Source organism: Hevea brasiliensis, chromosome 8 (assembly GCF_030052815.1).
Source record: "Hevea brasiliensis isolate MT/VB/25A 57/8 chromosome 8, ASM3005281v1, whole genome shotgun sequence".
Taxonomy (NCBI): Eukaryota; Viridiplantae; Streptophyta; class Magnoliopsida; order Malpighiales; family Euphorbiaceae; genus Hevea; species Hevea brasiliensis.
Window position 1 is genome coordinate 29,605,296 of NC_079500.1, and position 12,191 is coordinate 29,617,486.

Sequence of the window (12,191 nt, forward strand, 5' to 3'; positions counted from 1 at the left end):
TTTGTCAGATACAATGGATACTGGCACTCCATGCAGTCTCACAATCTCATCTATGTATAACTTGGCCAATCTTTCTAGACTATAGTCCATCCGGATTGGCAGAAAATGAGCAAACTTGGTTAGTCTGTCAACAATGACCCAAATTGCATCATGACTCTTCTGTGTCCTTAAAAGTCCCATCACAAAATCCATCGTTATTCTCTCCCATTTCAATTCTGGCATTGGTAGTGGATGTAATAACCCAGCGGGTACTTGATGCTCTGCCTTCAATTGCTGACAAGTTAAGCAATTGGAAACAAACTCTGCCACATCTCTTTTCATACCCATCCACCAGTAATGCTCCTTTAGCCCGCTATACATTTTTGTGCCACCAGGGTGCATGGCAAAAGGAGACTTATGTACTTCCTTCAAAATGATCTGTTTCAAAACAACATCATTAGGAACACACATTCTGCCCTGGTGTAGCAGTGGACCATCATCTCTTATTGAGAATTCTGGTTTCTTGCCTTGCTTGACTTCTTTCAACAGCTTCTGATACTTCTGATCATTTTAAGCAGCCATTCTGATATGATCAATCAACACTGATTGTACATGCCATGCAATTGCTGTGTGCCCTTCATCATTAATCTCTAAGCTGGCATGTAATGATCTCAACTCATGTACCATAGACAAAGGAGTAACCTGTAGTCTTGCCATAATCTTGCGACTTAAGGCGTCAGCCACTACATTAGCTTTCCCTGGCTGATAGTCTATCAGACAATCATAGTCTTTTATCAACTCTAACCATCTCCTCTGTCTCAAATTCAACTCTTTTTGAGTGCCCAAATACTTCAAACTCTTATGTTCTATGTAACACCCCTCACCCGTCTACAGTGTAGCCGAGCAAGACGTGCTACACGGCGTGTCGGAGCACCTGATCTTATCTGATTTCATTATAGTTCTAGATTTACTTGTTCAAAAACTTTATATGAGTTTTAGGCTTTTTTTTTTTTACTTTTATCAAAATCTGACTAATTTGGAAAATTCAAAAATTTCAATGATAATCCAGCAGAGTGCTGGCAGTAATTTGGACTAACAATTCTTCTGAACCTGCCAAAAACAATTTCAATATATACTCAAATTCACAACTCAGAATCAGTCTCAAAATTTTTCATACTCAATCTCAATGAGAATCATCATGATCAGATACTTAACTCATATATCAAAATTCTTACATTTTATTATTTTACGTAATTTGCCAACTAATTACATAAATTTGTCAAGTACAGGATGTACAAATAATTTACATTATACTTAGAATGAACAAAATACATAACATGTATAAATATGAGCCCTATTTACATGCATTGCTGAGGAGGTGACAATCTTGAACTCTTCTGACACTTCTGCAGATCTAGACTCCAAAAATCTCAGTCGACAATCTACTGGTTTTACCTTCAGTACCTGCGCGAGGAAGCAATTCCATCGCGCTAAGCATTTCTGCTTAGTGGTGCAATAATATAACAAGAAATAATATATACAAGTAAAGAAAGAAATAAATCATCATTTCGAATATCCAGGAATCAATTTAATTTGGTATGGTATTTCTAGTATCAACGATCTTATATACTAGTCTGTTCCTCTTTGAAAGTGCTTAATTTATAACTTTTTAGTAATACTACCCAGTATACAAATTATTCTAACTGTATTGTGTTTCAAGTCTCTACGGTTCTGCAATTTATATTTTTGTTATGTTTCTTTTGCTAATCTCTTTTACTCATTCATTCAATACTTAACTTAATTATACTGAAATTTCATTATGCTTAACTTAATTGCTTGAATTGAATAATATTTTAATTGATTGCCCGTGTAGCCTATACACTGACCAGACTGGATAAATGGATATACTAGCACTGGGTATCTAGTACCTCGGGCCGTCACACCATCGGTCACAAAGTGTCTCCCGATGTGCAAATAGTGTGGCTAAAAAGCCATATAATCAATCAGGCATTAAGCTGAGTATAATAACACAATCTATATAGCCATAGGCTATTAAGATCATAGTATGGCATAATAAGCCATAAAACACAGTATGACGTAAAGTCATTTACAGAACAGCTGTCAGAATCCTATTGGCATGCCAACCTATCCAAACTAGTCAACTAGGCAAACTAGGGCATATTACAAGATTAAATATTTATTTCTTTATTTTCAGGGTTTACTGGTCATTATACAATTCACTGGTCAATGAAAATATTGACCTTTTTATACATCATGGATAAGTTGATTCTAGTATCAACATGTCACAATTTGCATTTCAATATGCTGCCAATATAGTACAATTTACCCTTTTTTACAAGTTGGCATTCATTGCCAAATTGCTTCAAGCATCATTGTATGTAAATGTCAAATTCTCAATTTTTGTGTGCTAGATTGGTCTAGCTTAAAGTCCTATTTCTCTTGGTTTTTAGCTTCTGGTCAAAGAAGCAAAATTGTAGCTCTATGTCTCATTGCACGCGGGGCAAAATTTTAGGTCATTCCGAGTTGTATAGACCAAGTTATGGTCAATTTACTAAAATTGGACAGATTGCACATTTGGTGCAAAATTTGGTCAATTTCTCAATTTTTGTGTGCTAGATTTGTCTAGCTTAAAGTCCTATTTCTCTTGGTACTATTCCCTTCAGTTCATTTCATTAGTCAACCTATAATGTTGACCCTTGATGCACTCTACGTGAGTCAATTCTAATGTTACCAATATGTCACATTTTATAGCCCTTTAGTGTTGGTACATGCTACCAATTTCATTTCCAAGTGTATTGCATTTTATTGCAATTTACTGGATTTTGGTGTACTATTTTGACCTAGCCGGACGACCTAGTTGCCTCGGTTTTCAGGTTTCGGTCCAAACTACAAACTTGTAGGTCTATGTCTTATGGAACGCGGGGCAAAATTTCAGGTCATTCTGAGTTATGTAGACCAAGTTATGGTCATTTTACTATTGCTGGTCAAAATGTATCAAAATTGGTCACTTTAGGTCATTTTAGGTCATTTTAGGTTCGGCCAGTTTTTGGACTCGAACTTGTGAAAGCTTTTTGACTTGCTTATGGTCATTTCTGGGCTTGGGTGTCTTCATAAGACTTGTAGATATAGGTCTTAACTATTCATGGTCAAAATTTTAGGTCAATTGGATCTGTTTTGAGTGAGTTATGGCCTAAACACTAACTACTGCCCAAATGGTCAGTTTTCAGGCCTTAAATGCACTAATACGGATTTGGTCACTTTTTAAGGTCAGTTTCTAGGCAGAATTTTGGCAACCTTTCTACATGAAAGTTGGCCTATTTGGTGTCTAGTTTCACCCCATATTGGCCTCATATCAATTGGGTTTATAGTTTGGCACTTATGGCCTCATTTAGGTGCTGCCTTCAATACACAACCTGCACAAAGCTCATACACTCCCAATTTAATGTTCCTTCTCCTCCTCATTACTACAATATTCAATCAACAACACTTCCATAAATATATTGTACACAATCCCAGCAAAAATTCTGGGCAGAATACTCAAGTGCACAAGGCACACAATACACCATTAAACTTCAATATTTACATCCACCCAAATTCAACATACTTCAATGTTAATATTACACATATACTTCAACATATTCATACTTCAACATCACTTACACTTGCTGCCCACAAATTGACATTCACATATATCATTAATAACCATATATTCACACACAATTTCATGCTATTAGGGGCTGCCAAACATGGCAGTTTGCTCAAGGCTTCAAGGTTCCATTTTACACCTTTAATCTAAACACTACATGTACATACTTGTGCACAAACTTACTACAACTTTCATTTGGACAATTCAACCTTCATTTTCATTCATTAGAAGTAAAAATAACTCAAGCTCAACAAGGGTTCATGGCTGCCCAAAATGAAGCAACATCACAAATCTTCAATAATTGTTTCAAACCATAATTTAAATTTCTCAATTTCAATCAATTCAAGTCCTACCACTTCCCATATATATACCCATATCAAACATCATCTTTAAACTCATCTACATCATTTAAACACATCAAAATCCCATGAATGTCTTGGCTGCCGAAATGAAGGGCTCACCAAATATACATTAATTTACTCAATTTCTTCACAAATCAACTCACCCAAAGCTCAAAACAAGATCTAATGAAAGAAAATGGGGAGATTAAGCACTAACCTCATCTTGGGCTTGATTAAACTTCACCAAAACTCCTCTTTCTTGCTTCCTACATGCTGCCCATGATGTGTAGAACAAGTTTAATGAAGGACTCTTGAAGAAATGATGGCTTGATTAATGGTGCATGAAGGCTTGTATATGGGCATCCATGGATGAGCTTGGGAGAGAAAATAAAATTCGGCAATGGTGATGAAGGAGTGAAGAAGATGAAATGGTTTAGTGGAAAATGCTGTCCACTTATGGTTTTATACCCCACAAAACATTTAAATAATAGTTAAAATAATTAAACTTTCATAATTTTAATTATAGCCCCATATTTCCTTTAATTGCATTTCATTTATAATTTCATTTTTCATTAAATTTTCAAAATATAATACCACTTATTTTTCATGGACATTTAAGTCAAAGTCAACTCTAGGTGTCAATTGACCAAAATGCCCCTCTTCGGGTCAAGTTCGGACTTTTTCGGTAACACCGATTTACTCCCTGTACCGCCGATTTCTTTAATTTTTATTTTTCATTTATACTAACTTTCTAATTTTTCTTTGACATTTTCTAAGTGTAATATCATTTATTTTTAATGGAGATTGAGGTCAAAAGGCAACACTATGTGTCAAATGACCAAAATACCCCACTTCGGGTTATATTCCCGATTTTTCGGTAATACCGATTTTTATCTATTTCTCGATTTTTCATTTTTCTTTGTACTAATCTATTAATTTTTCTTTGATATTTCTATTGTCAATTACATTTCAATAAACCTTTATTTATGTCTCAAAATTAAATTCAGAGGGTTCCCATGGTCTGAGGTCGACAACGGCCTTCCAGTCTGATCACCCATTCTTTGCGATCTTGGCTCGTTTAACTTAGCATCATTTTCTCTCTTTCATTTTTTTGTTTGATTTTTCTTGCATTTTCTTTTTATTTATTTCATCATTATATGTCTGTTCACTATCACCAAAGTGTAGTTCCAGACATCCTAACTTGCCTGGACTGTTATTTGGCCACTAGAGCAACAGAACGTACAGAACACGTACAGTGGGGATGTTACAATCTATGTAGATGTAGAACTTCTCCCCATACAAATAGTGTCTCCAGATCTTAAGGGCAAACACTATAGCTGCAAGCTCCAAATCATGTGTTGGATAGTTCCTCTCATGCAGTTTCAGCTGGCGTGATGCATAGGCAATGACATTTCGATCTTGCATCAATACACAGCCTAACCCATTGTGAGAAGCATCACTGTAAACTGTGCATTCTTTACCCGAAGTAGGAAAAGTTAGGACTGGAGCTTCAGTCAAACATCTCTTCAATTCATCAAAACTCTGTTGGCATTTATTTGTCCACTGAAATTTCACATCTTTTCGAAGTAGCTTAGTCAATGGAGATGCCAACATGTAGAACCCTTTCACAAATAGACGGTAGTATCCAGCTAAACCCAAAAAACTACGAATTTTCGTGATATTTCTGGGTGGCCTCCAATTAAGGACAGCTTCTATCTTACTTGGATCTACCTTGATGCCCTCTACTGATACTACATGCCCCAAAAAAGATATTTCTTTTAGCCAAAATTGACACTTCGATAATTTGGAGTATAGCTATTTCTCCCTCAAAGTCTGCAGTACAATCCGTAGATGTCTATCATGCTCTTCTGCACTCCTCGAATAGACCAATATATCATTTATGAAAACCACAACAAACTGATCGAGGTATGGCATGAAGATAGTGTTCATCAGATCCATAAAAACAGCCGGAGCATTAGTTAACCCAAATGGCATGACTAAGAACTCATAATGGCCATAACGGGTTCTGAAGGCAGTTTTACGAATATTATGCTCTTTTACTTTCAGCTGATAATAACCTGATCTCAGGTCAATTTGGGAGAACATAGCTACACCCCTCAACTGATCAAACAAGTCATCAATGCGGGTTAATGGATATCTATTCATTTTGTCACCCTATTCAACTGTCGATAGTCAATACATAAGCAGAGAGTGCCATCCTTCTTCTTAACAAACAACACTGGCGCTCTCCAAGGTGACACACTAGGGTGGATAAAGCCCTTGTCATGCAACTCTTGCAATTGCACTTTCAACTCTTTCAATTCTGCAGGTGCCATTCTATATGGAGTTATGGAGATTGGGTCCACACCAGGCATAACATCAATCTCAAACTACACCTCTCTTTCTGGAGGTAATCCTGGCAATTCATCAGGAAACACATTCGGAAAGTCACATACTATAGGGATGTCCCTCAGTGCTGGGCTCCCCACTTGGGTGTCTATCACATGTGCTAAGTATGCTTCACACCCCTTTCTGATCATTCTTCTGGCTAGTGCAGCTAAAATGATGTTTGATGGTAGTAAATGCCTCTCCCCATGTATTACCACATCACCGTACAGAGGGAGACCGAAAGTGACTGTCTTCAGTCTATAGTCAATCATTGCATGATGCCTGGCTAACCAATCCATGCCCAAGATAATATCATAATCTCTGAAGGGCATTTCAATCAAATCTGACAGAAAAACATGCCCTTGGATCACTAAAGGACAATCTCTATAGATTCTGTTGACCCGAACTACTTGTCCTAACAGACTAGTTGCTAGCACCTCAAAACCCATTTTGACACATGGAATAGCAAGTGAACTGACTATGCTAGCACTAACATATGAGTGGGTTGAACTCGGGTCAAATAGCACAAATACATCTTGATAAGGGAGAGAATGTACTAGCTACAACATCAGAAGTCTCAGCCTCTTCTCGCTGTCTCATCGTGTAAACTCTGGCTGAAGCACTTTCTTGTGCTGACTGACCAATAGTACCTTGACTGCCGGAAGCAGTGCCTCTACCTCTGCCTCTTTCTCTGCCAACTTATTGTGAACCTCTGGGAGCAGGACTCTGAATAGATCCTTCTGCAGTCGTAGGAGTTGGACCGAATCTAAGAGCACTAGTGCAGTCTTTAGCTAAATGGCCCTTGCCTCCACAGTTAAAGCAGGCTCCTGTTGCCCAATAGCATTCTCCCTCTTGAATCTTGCCACAAGTCTCACAAGGGCGGGCAGGATATGAACCTCTGCTTGACTGTTGACCAGACCTAGGGGGTCTCTGTTCAGAAAATCTGCCCCTTCCAAATCTTCCACCAAATTTCTTCCTCTGCTAGGTTCACCAAATTTTTTCCTCTTTGAGAAGTACCACCAGAACTTGGCTCTACTGACTTTTACCCTTTATCTTTCTCTATTTTCTCATTCTTCTCTGATTTTTCTTTTACAGGTGTTGTTTCTGATTCAATCCTTTCTAGCTCAAGTGCTTGAGAGATAAGCTCAGAGAAGTTGCTGTGTCTGAATCCCACTACTTGCATCCTCAAACTGGGCTTCAAACCCATCTCAAATCTCTTACACCTTTCCTTGCAGGTAGAAAGGAGACTCCTAGCATAGTGGCTTAAGCGGGAGAACTCCCTCTCATACTCTGCCATTGATTTGTTCCCTTGCTTCAGGCTCAGAAATTCTTGTAACTTTTGATCCACATATGTGTCTAGGACATATTTTTGTTTGAATTCTCTGATGAAGTCATCATAGGTCAGTACTGGTGGTTTAGGCAAGCTGTGGGGGATGGTCTTCCACCAATCATACGCATACCCTTGCAGTAGCGACACGGAGTATTCAAATTTCAGCTCATCTTGGTAGTGCAGCTTCTTAAACACTCTGTCCATTCTCTCTAACCACTACTCTGCCTCTAAAGGGTCTATTGTACCCTTGAATTCAGTAGCTTCATACTTCAATAACTTGTCATACTGTTTGGCTGGAGGCAGTGGTTGTACCATAGGTGTTTGGGGTGGAGCTTGAGCAGGCATACCCCCAGCCATTTGTTGAAACATTGCTGCCATCTGCTGTGCAAACTGTGCAGGAAACTGCGGCATTTGTGGGGCTGGTGCTACTGGTCCACTGATGCTTTGTAGAGCTAGGGCTTCCCCTTGTGCCTCAGCTTCAATAGATTGCTTGACTGAGCGATCCCTTCTTTCATTTCAGTTTGAAGTTAGGGTATCTCCTGAATAAGTAACACATGGAGATTTCCCTTCGTTAGTTCATATTTATGATGTAATGCACTGTATGTAATAAATAAGGACATTGAGCAGTTGTACATATCAAAGAAAAGACACAAATTCATAAGTTAAAACGTACTTCAAAAATTTTGCTCTGATACCACTAAAACATGTCACACCTTACCCCTCTGTAAGGCATAACATGATCCCGTAGAATACCTAATGAACTACTGCATTTCACCTACCGATAACTCATTAAGTACCCTACAAGGGATTTTAAAACAATTTCTTACTTTTTATAAGTGATGAGCATATTCTAATAGGTATTAAAACATTTAATTAAAGTTGAAAACCAGTTAAAATTTTTGGCCCATTTTATTTTTTCGCAAATTTTATAAAAATTTCGACAGAGTGCCGTCTGTATTTTAAGAAAACAGTTCTTCAAATACCTAAGAAAAAACACTTCCAATCATTTATCTCAACCACTTCTTCAAATTCACAATTGTACCAATCAATTTCAACATCATTTATCAACTTCCAAAAATGCAAATCCACAATTTCCAATATTCAACATTCATCAAAATACCATTAATCAATTTCATTCAATTTAAAGCAAAATACTTCCATTCATATTTCATTAAAGATAAAACAATTTATATATATCATTACAAAAATTTATATTAAGAGAAATTCAAACTAAAATTTATTACAAACTTTATACAAACTTTATACAAACTGCTCAAGACCAGTTTTACATGTCCATACCTTTACATACATTACATACATCAAAATAATTTTTACAATCAGGGTATAAATTATACCCGATAGCTTCAAAGCAGATAGCTCCTCATTCCTCAGCAGTTCAATCTACTGTTCCTCTAGTCTCTATATCTGCGACAGCAATAACAGCTGTCGCTGAGTACTAGAACTCAGTGGTGCACAACATACTAAAATAATCTTTATGCAGAATTTAAATCACATTTATTTAAAAATTGGACTGAACATGAGAATTAAATACAAAACATGAATTATGAGATTTTAATCCAAACAATTTCATTTCGAAGTATCAAAACCAATTTCATAAAACCCACAGTTATATCATGCCATTCGAAACAAATATAATCTCAATAGCCAGAGGCTAAGGAGAAGTCACATCATAAGGCTAGCTAGAGCAAATATATGGACATGCATTCAATTTCTTCTTCTACTGGCACACAGCTCAACACTTCAGCCAGAGAAGGAATCAAAATTCGTAATAGATTACCCCCATTAGTCATGTTAGTGAGGTGTTCAACTATATGGTCATGACACTGTGGTTTCAAAACTTATCTTAACAATTTACTAAACATTGCCATTTCAAATATACACAAATAACTTTCAACAATTTAAATCAAAAGCATAATAAATATTTCATCACAATGAAGTCACAATTCAATATTTCAAATTATTAAAAACAACATGCAGAAGAAAATTTACAAAAATTCTACATTGTACACAAACCTTATATGAGTCATCTTTTGGCCTTGACTTGACACCTCGGGTTCTTTCCTGGTGTTCTTTTCCACTGAAACACACAGTTTCATAGTGTTTCAGTATCATAACTTAGCATAAATCAAAAAATAATTTAAATTCACTTTTACCTAGCTCTAATGTGCTAAACTTGACATTTTTTAAAATTTGTGTTTTGAGGTTACTATTCACGATACTATTCAAGTCAATTTGTTGACTTTTTAAGGCTTAATAGGTATGGGAAATCCAACTTCACCCACATACCACATTTTGGTTACTATATTTGTTGGTTTTGGTTGTTTACTCAAAATCTAAGTCTTTTAGGCAAATTTGTCATTTTTCAGTTTTAGTGTCTTATGTTGCACTGTTCCATTTGTCATTTTTCTATTAGAATTTGGCAAAACTTTCTTCATAGAAAATTTTCCCTATTGTCTTAACTTTATTCTCCTTTTTGAATCACTCCATTTGGAGTTTTGTAGCTCAAGTTATAGCCATTTGAATCATAGTTGTCGGATTAGACTTAACCTAGATTTCTGGGCACCAAACTAGTTCTGGCAGTATTAGGTCACCAACTTTGGGTGGCCAAATGACTTGGTTAAGGGCATAATTTGAGTTTGTATTCTTCATGAAAGTTTTAGGTCTATATCTCAGCTTTCCACTGGTAAATTTCAGGTCATTTAGACCTGCCTAGCCCAAGTTATGGCCAAATGAACAAACACTGTTCATTTGGTCATTTTCGTATAGGTCAGACTGCATAAATCCGGATTTGGTCAATTTGTTCACTAGGTTTTGGTCACTTTTTGGGCATGATTCCTAAATGAAAAATATTCTATTTTGTGTCTATTTTCATTCCCAATTGGTCACATACTAATTGGACTTGTAAATTTTCAGTTTTAGTCCCTCCAAGGGACCTTGGTCCTGTGGCCTTCGGCATGACCATTTTCAATCCAAATTTAAACTCACCTCTAACACTTTCAACACATCTCAATTGGTCACAAATGACCATTTTTCATTTCAAACAAGGTCAAACACACTATTTGACCCATTCTCACATTTTTATCTCCAAAAACCTAGATGCCAAACCCTAATTTACATAATTGATTAATTCATACCCAATTTACTACACTAACCACATATTCAACCTTAATCAATGTCAAATTCATGTCTAAATTAAATTGAACATATCAAAACTTCAAGGTACCATGGCTGGCCAAAATTCATGTTTAGTCCTCTAAAATTATTTACATAATTAGTGGCTCAATGGGATCAACTTAACTAATGCAAGATAAGTCAATAATGGATGTACCTGAGATTTTGAGCATTAGGGGCTAGGTAAAGGATTGAACCTCACATGAGATGTGATGGGCAAGGAGTTGCTCACTTATAGTTTATTGTAATTCGAATAATGGATGTACCTGAGGATGATCAATAGAATTATAAGAATTCAATCACCCACTAGAAATCCATCCAACTAGGATTTTCGTTTCCTACTTTGGAAGTGTAGGATTCGCTAAGTTAGTGGGAGGACCAATTTGATTAAAAGACCATAATCATTTTGGTTAATTATATGATACATTTACTAATTAATCTGGTTATTTTCTGCAGTTAATTTTCTGATAAAAATGAGCACAAAACAACCACCACCATCCAATATCCTTGCAAGCATACTTGATCATATTAGGTTGACAGGACCAAATCTGTCTGATTGGCTAAGAAATTTGGAGCTTGTCCTAAACCTTGAACATATAGGATATGTTCTAGATTCAAATGTTCCTGGTCCCTTACCTCCAGAGGCCACACAAGAGGAACATGATACTTTGGACAAGTGGAAGGAGCATGATATGAGAGCTAAGTGTTACATGCTTGCTTCCATGAGTAATGAGTTACAGAGGCAACATGAGAACATGTAGAGTGCGAGTGAGATCCTCCTTCACCTACAAGAGTTGTATGGTGAGCACAGCAGAAATGCTAGGTATGAGATATCTAGACAGCTATTTCGTATGAGGATGTCTGAGGGACAGAATGTTGGGGATCATGTCCACAAGATGATTCGGCTGATTGAGCAGTTGGAACATCTTGACTTCAACATGGATTTCCAACTACAGACGGATTTGATCCTTCAGTCTCTTCCTGAGTCTTTTGGGAATTTTGTGACAAATTTCCATATGACTAAACAGGAATGCACCTTAGCTGGTTTACTCAACATGCTAGTTATTGCCCAAAAGAATATGCCAGGCAATAAAGGAAAAGAGGTAGCTTTGGTTGCATCTTCTTCTGCTGGAAAGTCCAACAAGAAGAAGGGCAATAGGAAAAAGAAACCTCAGATTCCTAGTCCTTCCAAGAAAATAGCTAAACAGAAAAGGAAGACTAAAGCTGATGGAGGCAAAGGAAAGTGTTTCCACTGCCAAAAGGATGGGCACTGGAAAAGGAACTACCCAGAGTA